This window comes from Mustela nigripes, chromosome 5 (genome assembly GCF_022355385.1).
Source record: "Mustela nigripes isolate SB6536 chromosome 5, MUSNIG.SB6536, whole genome shotgun sequence".
NCBI classification, from domain to species: Eukaryota; Metazoa; Chordata; class Mammalia; order Carnivora; family Mustelidae; genus Mustela; species Mustela nigripes.
In genome coordinates this window covers 7153343-7180703 of record NC_081561.1, presented here as the reverse complement: position 1 = coordinate 7180703, position 27361 = coordinate 7153343, and positions in this window count along the sequence as shown.

The window sequence follows — 27361 nt, the reverse complement described above, 5'->3', positions numbered from 1 at the left end:
TTAAAAAAAATGCCTGCAGACACAGCCAGCTGTCCCCCGAGGGACAAGATGGCCCCTGGTTGAGATTCGCGGAGTGGCTCGTGGAATCAGAGAGGAAAACGGTTTCCCGTGCCCAGGCTCAGAGCTAAGAGAGAGCGGGGGCCCACCCAGGCGGCCTCCAGGGCTTCAGAACTGGGTGGAACTCAGTGTATCTGGAGGTCAAAAGATGAATGGGCCTGTTTTTGAAAGTCTCACGGTAGAGCACAAACTAGCCAGTTAGGTGCAGGGGAGGCCTCCACAATCAACTAGCATGTTACTAGGTAGCCCACAATGGATATTATTAACAATATGCACCATCTGGCAGCTTCCTATTGTAACTAATGCATCTTGCTAAGTACACTCGAAGCTTTAAAAATCCTTATTTTATAATGCAGCACTCTAAAGTTTGGTGCCTGGGGGCAAAGCCTAGGTCTCTTTCTTTTTTTTTATAATCACGCTCTGGAGGGAGGACTTCATGACTACTGGCTAGGAGCCAGCATGGAAGGTGGCAGGGGAAGGCCCTTGTCATACATAGCAAGACAATCTGCTGAGAGACACAGAAGGGCACCAAGGCTATAGTCTGGAGACCAGGGAGGAGGCAACAGAAACAATGGAGACCTGAAACATAGACAGAATGGACCCAGGATGGAGAGGAGGGCTGGCTTAGGAGCCAAGAGAAGGCATAACTGGCCAGGCTTGCTTGGGGGGGGGGGCAGGGAGGGGAAGGGGCAATGCAGGGGGAGCCTGGGTTGTAGGGTATAGGTATCTGCGCTTTGTAGGTGCCCAGAGATGGGGGCTAAGAGAAGAGCCGATGCACGTACAGGGGGAAGATGAATATGGCTAGAGTCACTGGTTGGGACAGTAGGGAAATGACCTCTCGGACCACTGGAATCTGCGGCTGGGGAGAATGGACCAGGCTGCAGACACATATCTGAGTCAACGAATTGAGGTGGTTGGAGCTGTGGGTGAGATTGCCCAGGGGGGTGTGTAGAAAGAGTGGAGTGCTTAGGGTGGACTCCTGTTCTCCGTTCCTCGCAAATCCCGCTCACAAGCCCTTCTCCCAGTGTCCTTTCCCAAACCGTTGGCCCCCAGCCAGTCCTTCTTTGGAAGTCAAAACTGCTGGCTAAACGGCCACATCCCGGAGGTGTTCGGGGTCTGACAACTCTGTATTTCTGGTAACATCTGTGTTTCCCTCTTGTCTTCCTGATTCACGGTAAACTCATTCGGGCAGGGGCTCCATTTCTGTGTTTCCTCCCCCACCTTACCCTATAGCAATTCAATCCAGTAACAACCCCACTCTAGGGCCTTGGGGTCCTTAGCTGAGGATCCCGGGGCCAGCTGCACACTCCACTAGAGGACAAAGTTCAGCTCTCCGACACCCCTGTCCCTCCTGCCAGCTCCTGGGCCTCAGGGCTGACTCACCGAGTCAACATTTCTCAGGTCTGCTCAGTGGATCCTGAACCCCGATTCCATGTGCACCCTGAAAGGAGAACCTCTTCGGCCTCAGCTCTGAAAACCCCCCTTGGAAGACTGGGGGTTTATTTGGCTAAAAATAAGTTGGAGGTTGGAGCAGCAGGTTGATACACAAAACCCTGGGTTCGCTGTTTATTTTGGGAAAAATATTAAAATTCTGTTAATGCCGTGTCATCGGGGGTCAGCCGCAGAACGACTGGTGGTGAGAGGCCTCTAAGAACGCGGGGCCTCTGGAAGGACAGCTCAGAGCTATGGTAAAATGTGTTCTCCCCTGCCGGGGTTATCTGCCAAGAAGGGGACAGCTTATCACCACGGATGTTTGCGCCAGGATCCTTGGGTGCACTTTAACCCACTGTTGCAACTGGGGTCACACGTGGGAGCCGCAGGATCTGAGTCCCCCGGTGCTGCCCAGCCGGGCTGGCTCCTGATGTCAGCTGCGTGCTCCGACCTGCGCGCCGGGCCCGGACTGGCGAGGGGTGTCCGCACCCAGCGGGCTGTGTCTGCCGTGTGAACAACGGGTGTGACTGCGGGCGGCCATGTGGTCCAGAGGGAGGGACGCCGCTCGGCTCAAGGCTTCTGTCTCCCTTCCGCTGGAAGGGAGGTGGAGTAGCACGTCTGGGGCAGGGACCCCATTTTTTCACTTATCCTTCTGTGCATTCTGCGCATATTCTCTTCAGATCTGGCCCAGAGCGCTGGGCCCTGGGCGATTTTGCTTCTTGCCCCAGCTGCCGGTTTAATGATGGTGTGAATCAGAAAGTGTGATTAGCCAGCACCCACAAGTGTGGCACCCAGGCGTGTTTCAGCTCAACAGGGCTTTATTTTGGGGCTGTGGCCAAAGGCTGGATTTGCTGTTGCTGGTTCGGCCACGTTGCCAGCTCCCCAGATCCAACAGCGCAGGGGTGGAGAGTGTCTTTCCTGCACCTGGTGGGGGGTTTCGAGCCTGAAACTGAGAGCTGAGCGCTGAGAGGCCAGAACACCCAAATTGGTCCCAGCATCACTGAGCGGTTTTTAGGCTGAAAGGTGTCAAGAGAAACAAGCAGTGGGGTGAGCTTCCTTTGGGCGGGAGCCCTTCCATTCAGAATGATTGAATTTAAAATCTGTGGGTCCTACGCTCTCTCCTATTCTTTCCATGTGTGTGTGCCAGGTCCACGGCTGTGAGCTTCTACGGTGTCAAGTGCCCGTGGCTTTTTCATTTCATCCTATTTTATTTTTGTTGGGAGGAACATGAGGCCAGAAAGAAGGGTGTGCCAAGCCCGGCTTCTCTGTCCTTACCCAGAGATTTGCTAACACACCAGAGGTGGGCGAAAGCCTCAGGTGCCTCTGTCTCTGGGGCAGAGGTGAGTTGGGGCCAGTGGGTGGGGGCGGAGCAGAGAGCCAGGGAGACCTGGCCTTGGCTTCGGAGCCCTGGGGGTGGGGTGGGGGGGCTTGTTGGAGGGGCTAAGCACGCTGCAGGTGGTGTGTTCCCAGGTAGCCTTTAACCCTTCCTTATTTGTGCCCTGTGACCTTTTGCACATCTTGATTCCGCAGCCCCCAGTTTCCCAGTGCACGTTACTGGGCGTGTTGGGGTGAGAGCGGTAAACACCCCGGAGAGGGAGCAGGCAGAGGGAGCAGGCCGGGGAAGCATCTCGCTCAGCTGCTCCCAACTTCCTTCTCCCTCCAGGGCTAATACACCCCCACCCTTCCTCCTTCTCCGACGGAGGACACTGAAAACGAGCCACGTTTCCCCTTCCTTGCCCCGACAGAGGGGCCCTTCTGCTTAGCCCAGGAGGCTGCCCGCTGGCTGGGAACTGTAGGAACACGTGGCTGCCACATCGGCAGTGAGTCAGCATCCACCTTTCTCAGAGGCTCTGGGAACCCGGCAAGGGTGCTCATCACCTCGGGTTAATATTAACTGTCCAGGCAGGTCCAAGGCAAATCCAGAAAGAGAGGCGTGGCGTCCTCCTGCCGGAAGGACCGGGCAGAGGAGCCAAGAGCCCTCCCAATCTGGGCCCCTCGAATCGCCCAGTTTATCCCCCTCCTGAAAGTAGTTTTCTCTTACCCTTCCGCCCGCGTGTTTGGATGAGATACTGCAGCGGGCCTGGCCCATATAGGGAAGCGGGGTGAGGGCCACAGCTCGCTCATGAGTTTTTAGAGATTGGGAAGGGCTTTGGGGCCAGAGCTGGGTGAGAGGTTCAAGGTCCACCATTGATGGCTCTAGGCCTGTGGGAGTGTTCCTTTCTAAGTCTTGCCCTCCTTTTTGGGGAAAAAGACCTCAATGCATGTACATTTCACGTGAGATAACATGAGTAAGGGGCAGCGGTTTGGTTCCTTTTTATGAATGGCTGTTTCCCTTAACACTTCCCCCAAGTTCTGGCTTTCCTGCCACAACAGGGAAGCTTCTCAAATAATTCCACTGCAAAATCTGGAGCTGGGGCTTTATGCAGCACAAGGAGCCACTGGTTTCTGCTTCCCTCAGTGATGCGAGGAGTCGCATCTCTGTGACTGTGTGCACAGAGTCGGGGGGCACCACGCAGAGGGGAGCGCTGCGCTGGGCTGCACTGACTCATCACAGGCACTGGGGTGGGGCTTGTAACTCACTGATTCACCCCAGTAGGGATTTCCTCAGTGCTCCCAAATCCGTTCTTGGGCCCAAGATGTCTTGATTATGGAATGTCATCAGACTTCTGACGTTTGGAAAGGTGAGTTCCGAACAGCCATGAGCAAGCACTGTGCAGCCTTGGGGATTTGGGCAAAAAGGTCATTGCATCTCCTGTCCTTGGAGGCTTATCATCCACTGACAGATAACCAGAGTCTTGGAGAGCTGACTCATGAGGGGGGGTTTAACTCCTTCTGGAATGGTTCTTGGCTAGCTCTTAGGAAGTTGGGAATATGAAACAAGAGGCAGAGTGGTATATTTTCTGGGCAAATATTTACTGAGCACCTCTATGTGACAGGCCCATTCTAAGCCACAGAAGATGCAGAGAGAGCCCCGAGCTGAACAGGCAGGTTCCCAGTTTGCATGGCGCCGCATTTCACGGAGGAAGGACAAGAAGTAAACAGGTGTTTCAATAAATAAGCAAGAGCATTCGGCAGGCAGTAAGCATGGATGATGAAAAACTAGGCCATGATTCTCAAACCTGAGTGAGTCTCAGAGACACTGGCAAGGTCAGTTAAAACCCCGCTGGCCAGGCTCTGCCCTTGGCCTTTCTCATTCAGTGTCCAGGGAGGGGCTGGATAATTTGCCTTTCTAACGAGTTCTCGGTGGGGAGGGGAGCTTGGGGGGACATGGGGAGGGGATGCTGATGCTGCTGGTTCCTGGACCACACTTTGAGAACCACTGACTCCCTCTTGATAGGAAGGGATGGGGTGGGGGGGGGGGTCTGGTTTAGAAACAGCACTCAGGGCGAAGGGGTCAGAGCTCCTTTTAGTCTACTGGGGGCAGAGACACAGAGGTTGTGTGTTTTTTGCAGTTTCTTGTTTGTTTGTTTTTTATGTTGTGGAAGGGACAGGTGGAAAGAAACGGAAGACTCGGTCTCCGTCACCTCTCACTCTGCTTTCGTCCCTGACTAGATTAACATTTGGAATCTTCCTGCCCTGGGGAGCTGGCTGTCCCGTTGGCCTGAAGACAGAACACTGCTCTGGTCGAGAGTCCTCTCATCTGTGGCTTCTCACGAAGCAGCAGTCTGAAGGCCAGATCTCAGTTGAAACATTTCGGAAACATCACTGTCACCCAAGAGAAGGACATTCCGAGTCTAGTTGTAACCAGCCCCGGGGATCTTTGGGTCCCTTCTTACCAGTCACCCTATGGGTAGTTGTGTTTTTGTACCAATCTGTCTGTTCATGAAATAGAGATAAAAGCCATCGCAGACTCCTTGATTATAATTTATCCGAGGGCAGACGGCATAACTTCATCTTCTGTCTCAGGGTCTGGCAGCATGCTGCTTTTCATGGTGAGCCGTACATGCTTATTGATTTCAAAGATACGCTCGCCCATCTATTCGCAACCGAAGTTATGCCAGCTGCTAGAGATTTCGTGGCAGAGGAGACAGATCCAGCCCCTCCCTTCATGGGGTTGACGGTCTAAATGGGGGATGTAGTAGGTAATTTCCATGTGGAGGGTTGTCTCACATTCTATGCTAGGAGTGGGACCAGGCGCCATTGGAACACATAACCTGAGGAGGTCAGGAGGGCTTCCTGGAAGAAGTGACATAGAGCTTGGGACGTGAGTCAGGTGGCTAGATAAGAAGTGGTGAGGGAGTGACATAGGTGCAGGCCCTCTGGTGAGGGAAAGCATGTATGGTACAGTTGCTGAAGGGGCCCCGATCCCAAAGGCCTTGTGGGGATGAGTGAACAATGCTGGGGACACTGAGAAAATGTCTTGAGGGGTCTCCCTGCTTGGTGGCTATCTATAGCACGGGGCAAGGCTCTGCCTTAGACCCAGGTTGGGGAAACCTGCGGTGGTGGTGGTTGGGTGCTGTGTGGAGTTGGCTCTGCATACAGGTCCCCGTTCCCAGATTTGCACTTCCTCCCACCTGTGGAACAGGGAGTTCTGGGCAAACCAGTTTGGATCAAGGAAGGAGCTTGTTGAACTCTTCACCACGAAAGGGCATTCCTGGAACAAAAACGACAGCTCTGCAGTGTGCACCCCCACAGTGTGGTTGGGGGAAAGATGGCGCCCAAAGTGCTAGTGGAAATCCTAAAACACGGTCTTAGTGTTGATGGCTTTGTCCTGGAGAGGGATCACTCCTTTCCTGTTGGACTCAGTTGGCCTGCCTGGCACGTAAGGTGCTGACGAATGACTCTGTGACCTGGGGCCAGCCAGGTCCCCTGTGGGCACCCCACTTTTTTAGAGTTACAAAATGGGGAATAGCCTCTTCGCCTGAGTACAACCTGGGGATTCTGTGTATAGAAACGAGATGGTGTTTGTGCAAACAGTGGGCCCCTGGAGGATAAGATCAAACTTCTAGGATGTTGATTTTATTTTTATTTTATTTTATTTATTTATTTGTCAGAGAGAGAGAGAGCACACAGGCAGGGTGGCAGGCAGAGGCATAGAGAGAAGCAGGCTCCCCACTGAGAAAGGACCCCAATGCGGGACCGGATCCCAGGACCCTAGGATCATGACTCGAGTGGAAGGCAGTCGCCCAACTGACTGAGCCACCCAGGCGTCCCCTATGATGTTGATTGTTAAAGGCATCTAGCCGGTGTGCCCATGATTACTGCTTACACTGTGTGTGTGTGTGTGTGTGTGTGTGTGTGTGTACTTAATGGTTAACTATTCAGCCTGGCATCCGTATTTAGTTTATTTCTGTAAAAATACTCATAGCTTGCTGTCATGTAGACTTTGTTCTATTTTGTTTATATGGAGAAGAGTATGTTCTCTAGGTCAAACTTTAGGTTCACAAAACATCTCAAATATAAAGAGAAAGGGCCGAACACCATTCTTTTAGGTTAATTTTTAATAGTACTTGGAAAAGCTACACATTTTCAGCTAAAGTTTGTGTTTTGGGTGAGAAGTGTGAATCATCTCAAAAACTCTTTGAACCCCGCTCCCTTTCTCTTTGAAATGATTTTTCCTAAAACTATTAAGATTCCCCAGCTTCTTTCATCAGCAGGCAGTGCCCCCTTTGAAAGTGCAAGGGTCTCACTTAAACACAAAGACCCGCTAACATCCTGTGTCCCGATGGACTGGTTTTCTGGCCAGGCTTCCCCCTGTTACAGCTGACCTGGATCTCCTCCCTTCTGCTCTGGATTTTTTTTTTTTAAAGATTTTATTTATTATTTATTTGACAGACAGAGATCACACGTAGGCAGAGGGGCAGGCAGGGAGAGAGGGGGAAGCAGGCTCCCTGCTGAGCAGAGAGCCCAATGGGGGGTTCCATCCCAGGACCCTGGGATCATGACCTGAGCCGAAAGCAGAGGCTTTAACCCACTGAGCCACCCAGGTGTCCCAGAATTTTTTTTTTTAAGATTTTATTTATTTATTTGTCAGAGAGAGGGAGAGAGCACAAGCAGGGGGAGCAGCAGGCAGAGGGAGAAGCAGTCTCCGTGCTGAGCAAGGAGCCCGATGTGCAAGTCGATCCCAACCCTGGCATCATGACCTGAGCTGAAGGCTGACATTCAACTGACAGACCCACTCAGGCATTCTTGTTCTGGATTTTTTTGACACTAGGACATAATAGAGATAAGACTGAAGTTACCTGTAGGCAAGACGTACAGAATTTTCTAAATGTTTTGGATGTTCCGTCTCTCGGGCTGACTCACACGTTTGTTTTGCAGACAGGAAAGGAACTCCCAACCTGGAGAGATGGAAAGCCTTTTCCATCGGCTTTCTCTTTTTACTCGTCTGATTTCCTTCCTATTTCTCACCGAGGAACGGAATGGAAGGGGGAGAGAAGAATTTCCACTGTAAAACTGAGCTGTGTGCGTGATGCAAGGAAGGAAGTTAAAGTGGCTGATGCCAAGTGCAGAGTATAGTTTGTCACTGAGGATAATTAAGCTTGACTTTTTTTGGTTGTTGTTCTTTAATCTCAGAGTCCAATGTGTGGCGTCCTGAAGGGAAATTAATGCCTTTCATTAATCTTTGGATGAAGCCTATTCCAGCCAATTCCTAGTCTCCCGATAGATGTCTTAAGGTTGTGTAAATGGAACCAGTATTTTAAATTCCTGTCTGCTCTTAACCACAGATTTGGCTCCAAAAAGGAGCACATTGGAAATTCAATATAATGCAATTTATTTCAGACAAAATGAGATTGGCTCACTGGGGAGCATCACTTCTGGTTTGAGCCCATTGGTTTTTTTTTTTTTTTTTTTTTAGTAAAGATTTTATTTGTTTATTTCACAGACAGAGATCTCAAGTAGGCAGAGAGGCAGGCAGAGAGAGAGGAGGAAGCAGGCTCCCTACTGAGCAGAGAGCCTGATGCGGGAGCAGAGAGTCCGATCCCAGGACCCTGGAATCATGACCTGAGCTGAAGGCAGAGGCTTTAACCCACTGAGCCACCCAGGCACCCAAGCCCATCGGTTTTTAAAGGCTGTGTGCCTAGACTAGAGCACCAGCTTCCTAGCTGGTCTTCTTGACTTTAGCCCTTCTTCTTCCAGGTCATCTTGGAACCACTGCTGGAGCTATATGTCCCTAAAACCAAGGTCTGTTGTGTTTTTCCTCAACTTAATCTCCTTCAGGGACTCAGTGGCTCCCCATGACCTTTTGAACCCGTTCCAGATGCCTTTGCGTGCAGTCATTTCTCACCACTACTGCTCTAGAGCTACAGCTTGCCTTTCATTGCACCTGCCACGCACTCCCTTTCTTGCCATCCTACTTATCCTTCGGGATGAAGTCTTTCTCTGAAGCCCTCAGATGTCTTCCAAATAGGCCATGTCTCCTCTGGGCTCCTGTAACACCATGCCAGCCTGGTAGCATGACCATCTCAACTCATGACTTTTCCCTACACCTCTGCTTGCCCTACCTAGGCTGACAGGCCAGAGGGGCAAGACGTGTCTGATTCAACCCAAGCTGTGGTTCAGAGCAGGTGACCAATAATTTTGGGCTGCATCAGTGAATCCATGAATGGGATGGGTTAGAGTGGCATGGAGGGGAAGATTCATTCATAAACGTGGAAATGTTTCCTTGGAATGGGAGGTGCCTTGGTGACGACTGCCAAAACGTAGGAAGAGTAGTTTTTTGGGTTGACTGGTGCCTGAGCTAGTGTGTCCCTGAACCTGAGTCCTTTCAAGGAAGTTTTTTCATCACCGACAGAGGACTATGGACTGGGAGTTTCTAGGAGGTTTGGGGGGCAATGGGAGACAGCCTGAAGCCTGAAGAAAAGGGATATCTAGAGGCGTAGGAAGACTGGAATACTGTGAGAATATGTGGAACTTCAAGATGGAGTTGTCTTGGCTTTTTGGTGATTTGGAAAATCACACTAGTTACCAGAACTAGAAAAGAAGATTTTCAGAAAGGAGAAGTTATTTTCAAGGTGGATCGCTAAGACTGACCAGACTGAAAGACCAGAGTCTAATTTCTAATTCTGAGTTCTTTTCTTCTTCAGTTTTCCATTAGATTGTTAGCTGCTTGAAGTCAAGGGCAATGTTCAAATTTTCCAGCTACTTTAATTGCAAGCGCAATGCATGTTTGTAAAAATAATGCACAAGTGTACAGAATGAAGTCTCCTTTGATAAGATTGCCGCTGGCTGTGAGAACGTTTGCATGAATTAGTAAAAGCCTCTCTTGCTGTCTGCCAAAAAATTGCCTAGCAACACACATGCGAATCTGTGATGTCTACGGTATAAATGTCCCCATGCTTAATCTTCCGCATGTGGCCACTGTGCCTTTGCAGGCTTCCCTCCGTCCACTCCCCTCCCCTCCCCAGAGGTGGCCAGATCTTCATCTACCCATGTACGTGTATACGTGCTTATATTCACACGCTGACACACCCGCTCATATATAGAGTCAAGAGATTTATAGAAATGGGCGATATTTTACATACTATTTGGTCACTTTTAATTTTAATTTTTAAAAAAATTTATTTGAGAGACAGTGAGTGAGAGAGAGTGAGCCCAAGCCATGGGGACAGACAGAGGGAAAGGGAGAAGCAGACTCTCCACTGAGCAGGGAGCCCAATGTGGGGCTCTATTGCAGGACCCTGAGATCCTGACTGAGCCACCCAGGTGCCCTTGGTCACTGGTTCTACCCCCCTTGACGATGATCTTGGATACAATTTCTTCAGTTTATATAAATTTATGTTATTCTCTCTTGTGGCTGCTCTCCCATACTGTGGCTGTTCTGGGTTTAACGGCTCTTTTGTAGAAAGACATTTAGTTTGTGTCCCTTTTTTTTTTTAAATTACACAGAATGATGTAACATAAATGAAGGTTCTAAGGTATGGGATCATAGAACCAGGCTAAAGGCTCCTAGATGTTGCCATATTGGCAGATGGTGCAAAATTGTCCCCCAAAGTTTGAGCTGAATTATATTCCTGTTTCTTCACACCCTTGCCAATAGTTGGCATTTTCTATCTTTTACATTTTTATCAGTTTGATGGAGGAAAAATGACATCTCATTTCATTTTAATTTTCCCAATTACTAGTAAGGTGGAGCATTGTTTCACGCATCTACCAGCTCTTTGTGTCTCTTCATTGTAATGCATGCGTTTGTCCTTTGGTGTTTTCTAAGTTGGCTTATTTAATCCTTTTTTAAAATATATACTTTATTTTTTCATATTTTTAAAATTTTTAAAAAAGATTTTATTATTTATTTGACACAGAGAGATCACAAGTAGGCAGAGAGGCAGGCAGAGAGAGAGGAGGAAGCAGGCTTCCTCCTGAGCAGAGAGCCCGATGCGGGACTCGATCAGGACCCTGGGATCATGACCTGAGCCGAAGGCAGAGGCTTTAACCCCCTGAGCCACCCAGGTGCCCCTCATATTTTAAAAATTTTAATTCCAGCATAGTTAACATACAGTGTTGGCTTTTTTTTTTTTTTAAAGATTTTATTTATTTATTTGACAGAGAGATCACAAGTAGGCAGAGAGGCAGGCAGAGAAGGACGGGGAAGCAGGCTCCCCGCTGAGCAGAGAGCCTGATGCAGAGCCTGATGCAGGGCTCGATCTCAGGACCCTGAGATTATGACCTGAGCTGAAGGCAGAGGCTTAACCCACTGAGCCACCCAGGCGCCCCAGTGTTGGCTTGTTTAATCTTTACTGTGTATGCACTGTAATCATTTACTACTTTATTTTGTTTTCCAGACACACCAACTTCCTGCTACCTCTGTACTGGAAAGAAACGAAGAAGGCCAAGCGAGAGACAATGCAGTAAATCAGAAAGATCATAGCGCTTTGGAGCAGGAAGGGGTCATGGAGATCATATTGTCCAAATGCCTTATCTTACAGAAGAGACAAGTCTGCCCCTAAGTTTTTCAGGAGCAAAAGGTATCCTGTAACTGGTTCATGGCAGGTGTGAAAATGGACTCTCATTCAAGTATTTCTTCTCCCGTCTGTCGCCCCTCCATGAAACAATGTTTATGAAGAAGACCATTGGTCCCTCTTTTCTGGGTACTGTGTTTCCTGAGTAAATCTTTATTAATTTAAGGAAAGCAAATTCAAATCTGTTTATAAGAGGGAGAGGGTAGGGTTTATTAGCCACCTGGGAATGGCTTTTGAGAGCCAGGTAACCCGGCAGAAAGCCAAGAATAATTTCTTAGGTATGTCGAGAAAGTGGAACAAATAGTTTTTTGTGGGAAAAGGGGCATCATGTGCTGATGAAGGAAAAGGGATTCTTACTGAACAAGGGGGAGAGCCTGCTGATAGGCCCACGGCCTGCGTGGAAACCTTCGCTGGTTGTGTATATTCTCGTTCCTGATGCTTTCAGAATCCATCACGAAGGATCTATGGACACATTGGGTTCAGAAACCTTCCTCCAATACTCGAGAAAAGACTGTGCATGGTCTGGGGCTGTGCCCTCCCACATGCCATGAATTTGGCTTGCAGAGAAGACTGAGCAGGAAGCTTCTTTTGACGAAGAAAATGTATGAAGGAATCGGTGAAGAGTCAGTCTTCAAGTCAAGTTAGAGACAAGCGGGGACTTCCCTTCAGGACCTGAGCACGAGGACAGAGCTTCCTCAGACCTGGGAAAAGAGGATGGGGGTATTAAGGGCACAGAGAGTCACCCAAAGGTTTTTTTGCTGCCCACACAGTTGGAGTTTGAGGTGGATGAGTTTTCTTGGTTCTCACACTATATTACAAGGAAGAGAGGCAAGATGGACAAGATCAGGAATGTTCCCAAGCCTGCTGTCCATACTGTCCAGTGTACCCCGGGGCATGCAGCAGACAGGAATCTGGGTACATAAGACAGAGTTATGATCTGATTATGTGTCTGCAGCACTAGGACTGGAGGCCCCTTGACAGCTCATAGATCTCCCTTCCTTAAGTCCTGTGGCTGCTAGAAACATTCAGAGTCACTCCTTATTAACTATCTGCCAGGGCTCACCGTTTCTCAATTGTAAGATGGTGATGGTTATTAATTATAATATAGTTTTTTTTTGATTGAGGTCTAATAAGGTTTAATATGTTTATACAGCGGGATTGGTGGAAATGCCTGTTTTTTTTTTTTTTTTTAAGTCTATAGCTTCCCCTTTATTTTTTTTTTCCCTTGCGATTTTTCAATTTTTGGTTGTTTTGAAGAAATGAAGTCACTTCTTTCTTGTGGAGTTTCCTCATAATGTTGCTGATTATGTCCCCGGGGTGTTGTTTCTCACGTTGCTCTGTCACCTGTGTTCTTCAACCTCTGAGTCGGTGAGATTTGGTTATACTCGAGTTTGATTTGTTTTGGCCCGCATCCCCAGCTGGGAAGTGGTCTTATCCCCTCTCTGACCTCACCTACCCCCATCTGTCTTGCTCATTCTGTTTCTGCCCCCTGGCCCCCCCTAAATGTGCTCCCAATGTCAGGCTGTAGTACACCTGTGCCCCGCTGTACACCAAGGAAAGCTGTGGCTCCGGGGCAGGGAGTGCTGTCAGTAGGGAGCCTCCAGCCGTCGACTTCTTGTTCAATGTCATGTGTATTCTGTGCTGTCTACATTGATGACACATCCCAATAAGGGCCAACTGTTGATGATCACACGTGCCCCAGACTTCCCCATGGAGTCGGAAGAGGCTTTGTTGTAGTTCCGCTTCTCCCTCTGCCCAACCTTGATTCTTCTGCCTTCCCTCTCTGCAGGGTCTGCAGAAGTGGACAATTCTCATGCTCTCCAGTGTAAATCGCTGTCACTTCTTACACAACCATTTCACAGTTCTGAAGAGAAACTTTAAAAATGGTGGTCTTACAATAGCCAAAATATGGAAAGAGCCCAGATGTCCCTCAATGGATGAGCAGATAAAGAAGATGTGATGTTTATTTATATACACACAATGGAATATTACTCAGCCATCAGAAAAGATGAATACTTAACATTGACATGGATGGAACTAGAGGGTATTATGCTGAGTGAAATAAGTCAATCAGAGAAAGACTATTAACATATAATCTCACTCATACATGGGATATAGGAAACAGCACAGAGGATCATAAAGGAAGGGAGGGAAAACTGAATGGGAAGTCATCAGAGAGGGAGAAAAACCGTGACAGACTCTTAACTCTAGGAATCTCACTGAGGGTGGCTAGAGGGGAGGTAGGTAGGGGGATGGGGTAATGGGTGATGGGCCTCAAGGATGATGGAATGAGCACGGGGTGTTCTATGAAACTGACGAATCCCTAAATTCTACCTCTGAAACTAATGATACACTAGATGTTAACCGAATGGAATTAAAAAACAATTTAAAAAGTGGTGGTCTTTCATTTCCCAATTTCAGGGAAGTAAACTGTGTGTGGAAGGAGAAAAAAAAAGTGAAAAAGATCACTTTTCCTAAGGCGGGAGCCCCTGGGAGTCCCTGCTTTCATCCTGGAGCTTTTGGTGGCCCCAGGACCATAAACCTTGCCTTATCTCCTGACCCCACAGGTGGGTCCCTCCCCCATGTCTCACAACATTGGTAAATCCCTGGCACCACTTTGTTTGTTTTGCCCTTCCTCTTTAGATTTGGGGGTCCTCAGGTCGGGGTGGGGTGGTCTCTCAATGAGGATGAAGAAGGCATTGATCAACTATGATCTCATCCCACCTGGGAAACACCTGCCCAGGTGGGAAAAGGCATTGATCAACTATTGATCACTGATGAGTGAACGATTGAAGGGCTTACTTAGAGTGGGCGGTGGTTTATTTTCAAGTCTGGCTTCTTGAATTCACCACCACCTGCAGGCTACAGGTATGTGTTGTGTGAGGGTCTGACATGGGGTGGTGATTGTCCATACAGCTTGGTCTAGTCTCAGCGATTACTCTAAGAGCAACAAGTTCTTGATTCCTCTGCTCAGTGCCAGAGGCCAGCCCATGGCTCTTCTCCATGCTCCCTGGAGAGGGAAGTATGTTCTTCCGCTTCTGTCTGGCTTCTGCTTCAGGTGCAGGCAGAGCCCCCTTCTAGCTCACTTCCCATGGAAAGAGAAGGGTCCCTTCAGATCCCTACTCCAAGGGCAGGTGTTTCCCAGGTGGGACAAAACCAACCCTTTCTTCTTTCTTTGGTCTCCCTTGACATTTTTGGGCCCCTCTTTGATCTATTGTTTCATGGACACTGGAAGTCCCTTGAAGAATCCTCCCTTGTTTACCCAACAGCAATGAACCCTTCACAACAAACCACTTCTTACCAGAGTTCTCCAGCGTAGTGGAGAGGTGGCGGAGTGGTGTTCTGACTTAGAGTGGGGTGTCATCCCTTTGAGGAGATGGAGGTTGCCGGCGGAGACCTCTTGTTTGTGGGATTGACTAATACAGAGGGTGAGAGTGATAGTTAGAAGGAGGGCGAGATCAAGGGGAGACTTTGCCTCCAGCTGGAGGGCTTTGTCCTTGTGTCAGGGTTAAAAATCCATGTCAGTAAATATTTTAAACTCTGGTCAAGTGAAAGCTACAGGGCACAGTGATAGGAGCCAATGCAAAAAGCAAGCTTGGGGCTGGGCATGGCAAGGGGAGCTCCGTGGATGAGGTGGGGGCATGGGGAATGGTAGAGAGGCAGGGAGGTACAATTCTGAATAGAGAAGAGATTAAGTGAATAGTGTGGCGACAGAGTTCCCCAACGGAACAGCCATGTGGGAGGCTTGTAGGAGTCTCACCGCTGGGCCCATATGAGTCCCCTGGGGAGTTAAAAAAATATATTGAGGTTGGGCCTTTCTCCAGCTGGCCTGGGGTTTGACCCAGGTATTGGTCGGATTGGTTTGACCTGGTTTGACCAGGTATTGGTGTGATTCTAATGTGCCAGCTGCTTAAGAATGACCTCGTTGGGCTTAGGAGAGGGGGCGGTATTTCGGGTGGAGACAGAGAGGAAGGAAGGGCTGATGGAGAAATTGAAGATAGTAATACATGCATAATATCATGTGTTTTCCTAGTTCTTTTCTTCAAAATCCTCAGACTCTAAAGTGCAGATGAATCCCCTGGGGATCTGAGTAAAGTCTGAATTTTGATTCAGTAGGACTGGCTGAGGCTTGAGCATGTCTTTCCAACAGGCTCCCAGGGGGTGCAACTGCGGCTGGACCACACTTTGGTTGGCAAGGCATAAGGTTTACAAAGTGTGGACCATCTTATTCTGCATACGAACTATGATATGGGGCTCATATCTGGTAGGTCTTAGCATCCTCATTATGCAGACAAGGACACAGAGATCAAGAGAAGGGAAGAGGGGCAGAGAGAGGCCCCGAGCAGTGATCTTGGTGATCATTTCGGGCCCAGGGCTACATACTTTACACCTGCCCCTTACTTGATCAACTTACAGGTGTGACCACCCACCTGTAGTAAGTGGTGAGCCCAGGTCTTCTGACGCCAAGCACAGAGCCTGATCTTTTGTATTCCGGCAGCCTTCTCCAGGACGTGAAAGGACATTGTTATTATTGGAAGGGAGAGTGAGTAGGAATAGGAGCTTAGGGACAAAAAAGGGCATCTGGAGACACTGTTATAGGAAATCAGCCAAGGGATGGGGAAAGAGGCTGAGCAGGCATTACGGCCAACTTACTGTTGGCTTTTCGTTAAGTCGGCAGTGGATGAGATCCTCTGTTCCATTAAGGGGCTCTCTCCAACTGTGCCCTAAATGCAAGCCGAGAAAGCACAAGAGAGGTCTTCATGCAGTCAGGGAGATGAGAAGGTTTATAATCTAGGACAGGCGTTCTCAAACTAGAGTGAACATCAGAATCCCTTCAGGGGCTTGTTAGACACAGAGTCTTCTCACCTCCCAAATTTTAGGGGCCTGAGAATATGCATCTCCAGCAAGTTCCCAGATGATGCAGATGCTGCTGGTCCCAGGCCCCCCCTTTGAGAAACACTGGAGCAGTACCTGACTGTAAGCTCCCCTGAAGGACAACGAGGCCAGTTAGAGCCAGAGTGGGCCGTTGATCCCAGTGCCTTTTGTGATGCAGTCCAGGGAGTGAAAGTTTAAAAGAGGGGAAAGGTGGCAGTTTGACGGGTTTAGTGTGGTATAAATTGGCAAAGTCTGAGTCCTTGTCCTCTTGTTCACTTTTGAATCCATTGGGAGTGGGGGAGGTAGCTGGCTCTTGGAGTGATGGTGATGACCCCGGGGAAGTTAGACTTTTCTGGGGGAAAGGTCAGCTTCTATGAAAGGGATGCAGTGAGAGACAAGGTTTGGGATCTTGCCCTGGTGAAGTGGAGCAGGGGTTACTGTCCAAAAAGGCAGCTGTAGAAGGGCCTGCACACATCAGGGCAGGGTGGGCTGGCCTTGTGGAGCCCCAGAGAAGGCAGTGGAAAGGACAAGGTGGGCAGGAGATGCACGGGGTGCAATGCCAGCATGGGTAGACCGGTACTCCCTACCGGCAGGTGGCTAGGAAGTGATCACAAATGTAACACTTCCTTCCACTTGGCCCGCAATTGCTGGTCTTTGAAATAACTCCTCCTCCTGTTACCTCCTTTGGCCCTTCCAGCATCCCTGTGAGTATGTGGGGAAGGTACTCTCACTTTAGGCTTATAGATAAGCAAATAACCACAGAGAAAATTACATAATTTGCTTAAGAAGGCTGGGGCAGCTGTAGAACTATGGTCTTCCCATTCTGGGGTTCCTGCTGTTTCTGGAAGCTGGTGAGGACCTCAGGTTGCTTTGCTTTGAGGACAGGCTTGGGCATGACTCAGTGGACACAGTGGGATGGGGAGGCACCATGGTGCCTCCGGGATGGACCCGGCTCCCGGGAAGGGCTCCTTGCGGAGTTAGTTCTGAGAAAAGAGGAGACCAAGGCGCATTGCCTCAGGTGATGGGGGTTTGGTGGCGGGAGGACCCAGAGAAGAAAGAGAGGTGGGGAAGCATTTCCATAAAGCCTCAAGGAGAACTGAGAAGCTCTGCAAGGTCTTGTTCTACCATTGAAAATAGGGAGGGAGCCGGGAGCCCATCTCCCTGCACCGACTTCCCACCACTTTGGCCCTCTACCTCTCTCTCTGCCTCTGGTGTCTTACTGCTGGAGACTGGCCCCTCTTTCGGTTGCCCTGTGACTCATGATTCCTGCCATGACTTGTACCGCTCCACTCCTTATGACTCTCCTCATGTGTATTGTACTGAGAGATTCTTAAGAATAAAGATTTAATTTGAGGCTGGACACAAGGATTTGGGTCACAGTCTACCTCTCAGCCTAGTCTAGCCCAGGTGACCAGGTGATCCGGTGCAGAGCCGTTGACAGAGCTGCCTGTGGGCGTGGCCAACACTCAGAAGAGCCGACCCCATCCCTTGCAAAAGCAAAGCAGACCCCCTGTCCGAGGGGAATTGGAGAAGAGCTGGCATATTAGGCAGATTTCCAGAAATTTCCAGGATTTCCAGACAAAGGGAGTGAGATGAGATTTTATTTTCCAGAACTGAAAGGTAGGGGCAGGGTGTGGTATCTGCAGTGGCCCACAAGACCATAGCTGGGTCACATGTTATACGAAGTCGGATAAGGTCGAGGGGCATGGCGGTGTGTGTCGGAAGGCTGGCCCAACTGTCCCTCTACCTCCGCCCCACCCCGCCCCGCCCCCGGCTTGGATTTGGTCCTGCTCCTGGATACCAAGGCAGCTGGGCTGGGATTGCAGGGAAAGGTCTGCAGTTTTTAGCTGCGACAAGAGGCAGGCCAGGGACAATGATGGCCTGACCGAGGCCCTAGGGGATAAGTTCAGACAGACCCACATGCAGCAAACTGTGAAAACCACCACGTCTGCCTGGAGAAGGGGCCTTTACACATACCACGTGCTGTCAGGACCTGTTTTCAAATGAAGAGCATTCTGCTCTTACTGGTAAACTCCCAAGTGCTGGCAAAAGCACCTGATCTATACCACTTCAAAGAAGACTCCTGCTTGAGAGGTTTAACTGGGATTCCTTGTCAGAAGCCACAGGATAGCGATACAAGGAGGGGGTGCCTGTGCGTGGTGAATCCCTTGCAAATATTCCAGCAGAGCCTGCAGGGCTGCTGAGCAGCCTTCCTGCTCAGAGGTGGCAAGCATTGATGGCAGGCAGGAGGAGGGGGTGGACCCTGGGGTCTAGGAGGCCCCTCCTCAATCTGACACCATATGGCCTCTGCCTTTCCCAGACTACCATTCCCAGGTCGTCCAGGAGCAGGAGGGGCCTTCACAAGACGGTGCTGGTGAATTCCCTGCTATCTTGCAGGTAAATGGCCGCTCATTCAGGATGGGCAACTGTCTAAATGCAACATGATTATGTGCATAGGTCATAGCTATTTTCCATATAGCCTCTTGTACCAAAGCAAACAGAGGCAGAGCAAATGTCTTCCTTTAAAGTCCCTTTGTCCTACAGTGGTACTGTTCTCACCGAGGATCATTGCCTACGCTGCGTTGTAATGGGTTGTGTACTCCTCCCTCCCCGAGGGTCTGAGCATCTCCAAGCAGGATCCGTGCTTTTTCATGAGGACTTTGACTTGTCCTTGGCCGCCTTCTTAGACAGACATCCCACGGGGGGACCCTCACGCTTTGGGAGGGAGGCGAAGAGGGCGTTGCTCTTATGTACTGGTTTAGTAGGTGTGGAATAAATTCCTTGCCCCAGGGTCATGCTGTAGCCGCTTTGGGTCCCAGCACCGCTCACTACTCCCTCTGTGTCCTTTTGGCTCACCACGTCTGGCGTTTTCATCTATGAAAACACGCAGTTACTGTGACGCTTGAGAGAATATGTATGATTGATATATATATATATATATATATATATATATATATATATATAACCTTTTGCTCAGTACCTTTCATCTAGCAAACGCTCAATAAATGGTAGGCATTATTACTGTCAGCAGAAGGCATGAGCCTCACTCCTGAGAGATATTATTCACTGCATTGAGCAATTACTACATGATAAGCCTTGCATTACCTGCTCTGCCCCAGTTAATCTTCACAAACCTCTGCAAGATTTTTTTTTTTTTCTTTTTACTTTTAGAGACAAAGAAATGGAGACCGAGAGAAGTTAGCTTCCTGATGGAGGTCGCCCTACTGGTAAGTGACACAGCCAATATTTATAACCACATCTTGCTAAGGTTTATGTTTGTGCTTGTCACTGCGAGGCTGAGCTACTCCCCGGGTTCTTTGTGCTTCTACTCTCTATAGGGCTTGGCTCAGCGCTGGCCTGAAAGGCAGGCTGGAATGACTTCTCAGGCTCTGCTGGAGTTACTTGGGGTAACTTTCCAACAGTTTGGCTTACTTTCAAGCCATGCAAGAATTGAAAGGAAATATGCATTATGGCTACAAAAAAGTCAGTGGGCGAGCTCCCAGGGCCTTCTTCCCCCAGATCTGGGGTCATATCAGCCCTCAGCAAGGAAGTAGTCTTCCATTTGCTCGGCTGGGGGCTGGGCCACACCTGCACCTGGGTCCACCTGTCCATCCTGAGAAGAAAGTCCTTTTGCTCCTGATCTAGTTTCCACAGCCTCAGAAGCCAAGAGCAGGCGGTCAGGCCCAGTTTCCTTGCACACAGAAAATGCTCAAGAATCAGGAAGTAACACCCGAGAGTGAATACATGCAAGATAAAGGCAAAGCTCTGTCTTCTATGTGTATTATATGCAGGAGTTTTGAAGGCCAAGATTTCAAAGGATGCAAAAAAATTATGGACCCTGATCTGAACGGACTTAATTCAAAAGCTCTTTGCTTAGAGACCTGAGGGAAGTTAATATTAATAATATTGACCACATCCTAGGTACCCTGCCAGATGAGTTCAACAATTTTCCTTATTAAATTCTCCCAAAGCTACAGTGATAATGACCTTCTGTTGGAAGCGGAATGTATTCTAATTACTAGAGGCAATGAAAAAGAACCCTTGTGTCAAGTGTGACCTGTCCCTCCACCCCCCAGCAGGACTCTGCAGAAGGGCAGGGAACGCAGAAGTTAGCCTCCCTCCCCTAGGCTCCTCCACCGAGAACTCTGCCCTGTGAAGTTACCATGATTTCCCCCACTTGAAGTCTGAGAGTTCGAGGCTCAGACCCTCACTCTGCCTCAAGACCACATATTTAATTCTGTAGCAGAGTCAGGATTAAAACTCACCTGTGTCTGGCTTTCCCCACTACCCCATACCACCAGACACCATTTCATGCACTGAAAGTTCAAGAGAACTGGGTTGATTTTTAACTTCACTGTTGACTAGGGCATCACCCTCAGTAGAGTCTTACCTTCTATCTCTTGCTGGTTTTTTCCTCTCTCCTGGAGGCAGCCTGTCCTCATCTGTGTATTCCCTGGGACGGAACAGTAGGAGGGTTCAAAGAAGCTACAGCTTGGTGTCTTCTGAAGGTACTGGGGGTCAAGGTTCTATTTAACACAATATGAGCTTCCTATCCTGAAAACCTTTGAAGTGATTATTTGCTAACATGTGTTTAGCCACAGGCAAATGTGATGAGAGTGGGGACATTGAGCTAGTGCAGAAGCAAGTCAGATTTTTGGAATATATAATCTGTCTTTGGGACTCTGGACCATGAAGTGAAGATATTTAAATCATTGAGTGTACTTACTCTCTTCTGTTTTCATTGGGGTGTTTGGCAGCAGGGAGGAAAACCTGAATTGGATCATTAACCCTGTTTTCTCAATGTCGAGCTTTATTCACAGACATGTGCTTAGCATGGAATAGATGCTCAAGCTGGGCTTGTTGAACTCAAGAAGAATGTAGCTTTGCCTGCTTTTTTTTTATGGTGCTAAAATCTACATAAATCTACCATTTGAGCTTGTTTTTAAATGTACAGTTCAGTGTCATGAAGTACATTCATGTTGTGGTGTGACCATCACTGTCATCTGTCTCCAGAACTTTCTTGTCATCCCAAACTTGGTACCCATGAAACACGAATTCCCTATTTCTCTTCTTTTCCAAGACCCTCCTTACTACCATGCTACTTTTTGTCTGTATGAATTAGACTATCATGGGGACCTCATAGAAATGGAACCATTCAGTATTTGTCCTTTTCGTGGCTGGCTTATTTCACTGAACATCATGCCCCAAGATTCACTGGTTTGTGTCAGGAGTTCCTTCCTTTTCTGGGCTGAATTGTATTCCATTGTATGTACCCATCATGTTTTCTGTTCATCCACTCATCAGCTGATGGACGCCCAGGCGGGTCCCACCTTTTGGCTGTTGCGAACAACGCTGCTACAGACAGGGCTGCCCAGACATCTGCTCAAGCCCCTCCTTTCCATCTTGTCTGCTCGTCTTCCTATCCTGTGTCGTTGTTCGCCCTGAATTCCTGCTCTTTCCAGTCTCCCAGAATAGCATTTGGGAGTCTTTGTTCAATGCTGTTCAAAGCCCAGGAAAAAAAAAAAAAAAGATTGGAGAAACATTTCCGACAATAAACTCGTGGGAAAGGCTACTTCATGTCCTGCTGTGAATCTTGCAATTTAATTGCCCACTTTTATGTCCACTTCAGGGCACACCAAGCCGTTGATCTTTCAGCTTCCTTGCCACCGTGTGGTTGGTGGAGGGTGGAGGGGCCCATTGCTGCGTGGTATGGGGCTCCTGGCTCTTCTGCTTCTTTTATAACATTCTGAACATGCTCACTGGAGCCCGCCAGCTGTCCTGCTCTATCACACTCTGTCACTTCCTTCCCTGTATTTCAGATGGAGCTTCCAAAGCCTTGAGCAGCCTGTCATTAAACCAAAAAGAAAGAGAAAGAGATAGAGAGAGAGCGAGAGAGAAAGAGAGAGAGAGAGAAATCAGTACTTAAAGAATAGTTCAGTTTTCGATTGAACTTGCTGTAAAAAGTTCGGCTTTATTCAGGTCTTGACCAGAATGCCTCATGAACCCTTTCATCTGGGTATCTTTCCGCATTGCTGTTTGTTGGGATGGAGGAGGAGGGGCCGTTCTGCCTCGTGCTTCATCACAGTAAAGTTATTCTGGGTCTCAAAAGGCCTCATAAATCTGCGCCCCAGATGGAAGTCTCCATAAAAGGCTCCTCTCTTTGTGGGAGTCTCAGATTTCCCTTCCGTCAAAATTCAACAAATGAATAATCAAATGGATGAGGTAAATTGTAATATATACGTGTGTGTGTGTGTGTGTGTATTTTTTTTAACTGAGTGCTGTTGTGAATTCCGACCTCCTTCCTCAGTTTAAGAGTAGCCATATCTCTAGTAGGTTAACCGGCGAGTCCTCAAACATGTCAAGGATAAGCCAAAGGTGATTGACTGACACAGAGCTTTGAGTAAATGAAATGTCTCCAAGTCTCAACTTATTAATTATCTATTTCTCCAAAGGAATTTTATAGCATGGGTTTGAGTTCCTTAGGGTAGTTTATAAGAGCCTAAAGTTTAATTTTTCTTTCTTTTAAAAAAAATTTATTTTTTAAATTAATTAATTTTTTTGATTTAAATGGAATTAGTCAAAGTATAGCACATCATTAATTTGTGATATAATGGTAAATGATTCATTAGTTGAATATAACACACAGCACTCATCATATCATGTGCTTTCTTTAATGCCCATCCCCGAGTTACCCCATTCCCCCCCACCTCCCTTTCTGTAACTGTCAGTTTTCTGGAGTTAAGAGCCTCATATGGTGTGTCTCCCTCTCTTATTTCTTCCCCTTCGGTATTCCCTCCCCTCCCCTATTGTCCTCCGCACTATTCCTTATGTTCCACATATGAGTGAAACCATATGATAATTTCACTTAGCATAATCTCCTCCAGTTCCATCCATGTCGATGTAAATGGTAGATATTCATCGTTTCCGATGACTGAGTAATATTCCATTGTATATATACCACATCTTCTTTATCCATTCATCCATTGAAGGACATCTCAGCTCCTTCCACAGTTTAGTTAGTGTGGACATTGCTGCTATGAACATTGGGGTGCAGGTGTCTCTTCTTTCAACAACATCTGTATCTTTGAGGTAAATACGCAGTAGCACAATTGCTGGGCCATAGGGTAGTTCTATTTTGAACTTTTTGAGGAGCCTCCATACTGTTTTCCAGAGTGGCTGCACCAGCTTGCATTCCCACCAACAATGTACGAGGGTTCCCCTTTCTCTGCATCCTCGCCAACATTTTTTCCTTGTTTTGTTAATTTTAGCCTTTCTGGTATAATGTGGTATTTTATTTTATCTAAGTAATCTCAACACCCAATGCGGGGCTCGAACCTATTACCCCAAGATCAAGAGTTGCATGCTCTGGGCACCTGGGTGGCTCAGTGAGTTAAACCTCTGACTTCAGCTCAGGTCATGATCCCAGGGTCCTGGAATTGAGCCCCACGTTGGGCTCCCTGCTTGGTGGAGAGCCTGCTTCCCCTTCTCCCTCTGCCTGCCAGCTCTCCCTACTTGTGCTATCTCTCTGTCAAATAAAGAAAGAAAGAAAAAAAAAAGAGTTGCATGCGCTACCAACCGAGTCAGCTGGGTGCCCCAGGTTTAACCTTTCTTTAAAGAAATTATGGGAAAGGTAGACTAGGAGACCAAAGGCATAGTCCTCCCAGTGTTGACTTGGGACTGGAGAAGTGATCTTGGAGTGAAGAACAGGGTCTCAAGTGCTGGTCTGGGATCTCTCTCCCTGTCCTGCAGACCTGGGAGCTATTAGTGCATTTGGGACTGGTGGCCTAGGGGCTGGGGTCTTGGTGCTGCGCGTCACCACAGGGGACTGACTCATGACATCATGCAGGGACTCACACTTTGGATCTCTAAGTCAGAAGCCTCAGAGCAATTTTAAACCATACAGAGCAGCATAAAAAACAGAATCCTCTCCCTTTCTTCTGGTTTCTCTCCCATCATCACAGAATTGGATGTGAATCCTTCTGATTTCTGATTATATAGAAATGCAAATCATCTGTATGATTGTTGTATCTTAAAGAAGTGGAGTTGTATTTTACCTATTATTTTTGCCATTTGTTTTTCACTCAGCAATAATATATCATGGATATCTCCCCAGACCTATATATTGAGACTTAAATCACTTGAGTTACATAATATTATATGCAAAAATTTGCCATAATTTATCTATTCCTGTGGATAGACTTTCCAATTGTTCCTCATTTTTTACTGTTATAGACAATACTGCAACCAAAATCCTGTGTCTATAAACAGTGAAGCTTTCATTTCTTCACAATAAATCTCTTGAAGCGGGATTGCTAGGTATGCCCAATTTTAACTTTAACATGCGCTGAAAGAGTTGAATTTTCCAAAAGTAGGGAAATTCATGCCACCACCAGCAATGTACAAGCATGCCAGTTTCTTCACATTCTCCCGAAGACCGATGTTATTCCGGCTTGTCAGAAGTTTCTTATTATCGTCTCCGTTTCGAATTCTCTGATTACAAGTGAGATTGAGCATTTTTTTTCCTGTCAACTAGGAGTTGTTCGCATTTCCTCTCCTGTGAATTGTGTGCCTACATATTGTTTTTTGTATTTTTTTGGTTGCTTCTATTTTTTTAAAATTTTATTATTATTATTATTTTAAAGATTTTATTTATTTATTTGACAGACAGAGATCACAAGTAGGCAGAGGCAGGCAGAGAGAGAGAGGAGGAAGCAGGCTCCCTGCTGAGCAGAGAGCCCGATGCGGGACTCGATCCCAGGACCCTGAGATCATGACCTGAGCCGAAGGCAGCGGCTTAACCCACTGAGCCACCCAGGTGACCTGGTTGCTTCTATTTTTATTGTTCATTTATATTAGTGAAATTAACCCTAAGGCTGTGATAATGATACAGATATTTTCTTCCAGTCTTTGTTCATCTTTTGACTTAGTGAGGTCTTCTGTCATGCAGACGCCAGGGCAACATTTTCTCATAGTCATGTCTCTCATCTTTCTGTTTTGGCTTTGGAGATTTTTGTTTGGCTTAACACCTTCTCTATTTCAAGCAAATTTTCCCTGTAGGTATTTGATTCTAAAACTTTTAAGGCTTATTTTCGATAAGCAATTAAAATTCTTATTCTTTCTCGGAATTTATTTTTTAAGATGGTGTGCAGAAAGGGGCATCTAATTAAATTGTTTTCTAGATGCATTACAGTTAGGCCAACATCATTTATGAAATAATCCATCCCCCGTCCCCCTGTTGGAATTGATGTAATTTCTTTATCATATAGTAAGTTCCCATATACCCCTTGACTCTACTTCTGGGCTTTCTGTTCTCTTTCATTTCTTTTAAAAGAATTATTTATTTATTTATTAAAATTTTTATTTATTTATTTGACAGACAGAGATCACAAGTAGGCAGAGAGGCAGGCAGAGAGAGAAGAAGGGAAGCAGGCTCCCTGCTGAGCAGAGAGCCTGATGTAGGTCTCCATCCCAGGACCCTGGGATCATGACTTGAGCCGAAGGCAGGGGCTTTAACCCACTGAGCCACCCAGGTGCCCCTATTTATTTATTTTTGCATGCATGCAAGAGAGAGAGAGTGCATGAGTGCAATAGTCGGGGGTGGGAGGAGGGGCAGAGGGTGAGAGAGAAGTAGACTTCCCATGGAGTGGGGGTCCTAGGAAGAACTCTATCTCAGGACCCTGGGATCATGACCTGAGCCGAAGGCAGACGCTTAACTGACTGAGCCACCCAGACACCCTCTGTTCTCTTTCACTGATCTATTTATCTGTTCCTGTGCAAATTCTACAGTGTCTGTAATGGCTTTAATCACCAGTTTTAATACATGGAAGGATAAGTTCCCTTTACCATTTATTTCAAATCAGTTTGGGCAATTTTTGTACAGGTACTCTTCCACGGAAATGTTAAGATGATCTTATCTAGCATGTAAACATTTACTTGGTGTTCTGATGGGTATTCTTAATAAATCATTATACTAATTGTGGAAGATACATATTATTTCATTGTTTTCCCATCTAGGATCATTTTGTTTTATGTCTTTTAATAAAATTCTGTAGCTTACTCTGTTTGAGTTGCATGTGTTTCTTGTTACTTTTATTCAAAGATGTCTTGTGTTTTCTTCTCTGTTATGAATAAGGTGGTTTTTGCATTTCCTTAAGACTTTATATATTTATTTATTTTAGAGCCATTTTATGTTCATAGCAAGATTGAAAGGAAGGCACGGAGATTACCCATATACTCTGCCCCTACACCTGCCCAGCCTCCTCCATGATCAACATCCCCCATCAGAGTGGGACTTCTGTTACAAATGATGATCCTGCGTTGACCCATCATCGCCACCCAAAATCCATAGCTGACATTAGGGTTCACTCCTGGTGTTGTATATTCTTCGGGTTTGGGCAAAAGTAGAATGACATGGATTCATCATTATAGTGTCATACAGGGTATTTTCACTGCCCTAAAAATCTTCTGTGCTCTGCCTATTCATCCCTGCCCTACCTGGCACCTACAGTTCTTTTTACCTTTTCTAGTACTACTGTTTCATGTGATGTCTTTCCAGAATACCATAGGGTTGGCATCCTAGAAGATGTAGCCTTTTCAGATAAGCTTCTTTCATTTAGTAACATGCATCCAACGTTTCTCCATCTTTTCATGGCTTGATATCTCTTTTTGTTTTAGTGCTGAACAATATTGCATTGTCTGGAAGGACCAGAGTTTATTTATCCACTCACTTACCGAAGGACATTTTGTTGCTTCCCAGTTTTGACAATTATGAATAAAGCTGCTATAAACACCCACGGGAAGGTTTTTGCGTAGACATACGTTCCAACTCACTTGGGTAAGTATCAAGGAGCGTAATTGCTGGATCATATGGTGAGAGTATGTTTACTTCTGTAAGAAACTGCTGAGATGTATTCCAAAGTGGCTGTATTAATTTGCATTCCTACCAGCAATGAATGAGGATTCTTGCTCCACATCCTTACCAGCACTGGGTATTGTCAATGTTCTGAATTTCGACCAGTCTAGTAGGTCATTGTTTTGATTTGCATTTCCTTATTGACATATGATGTGAAGCACGTCTTCATATGCTTATTAGCCATCTA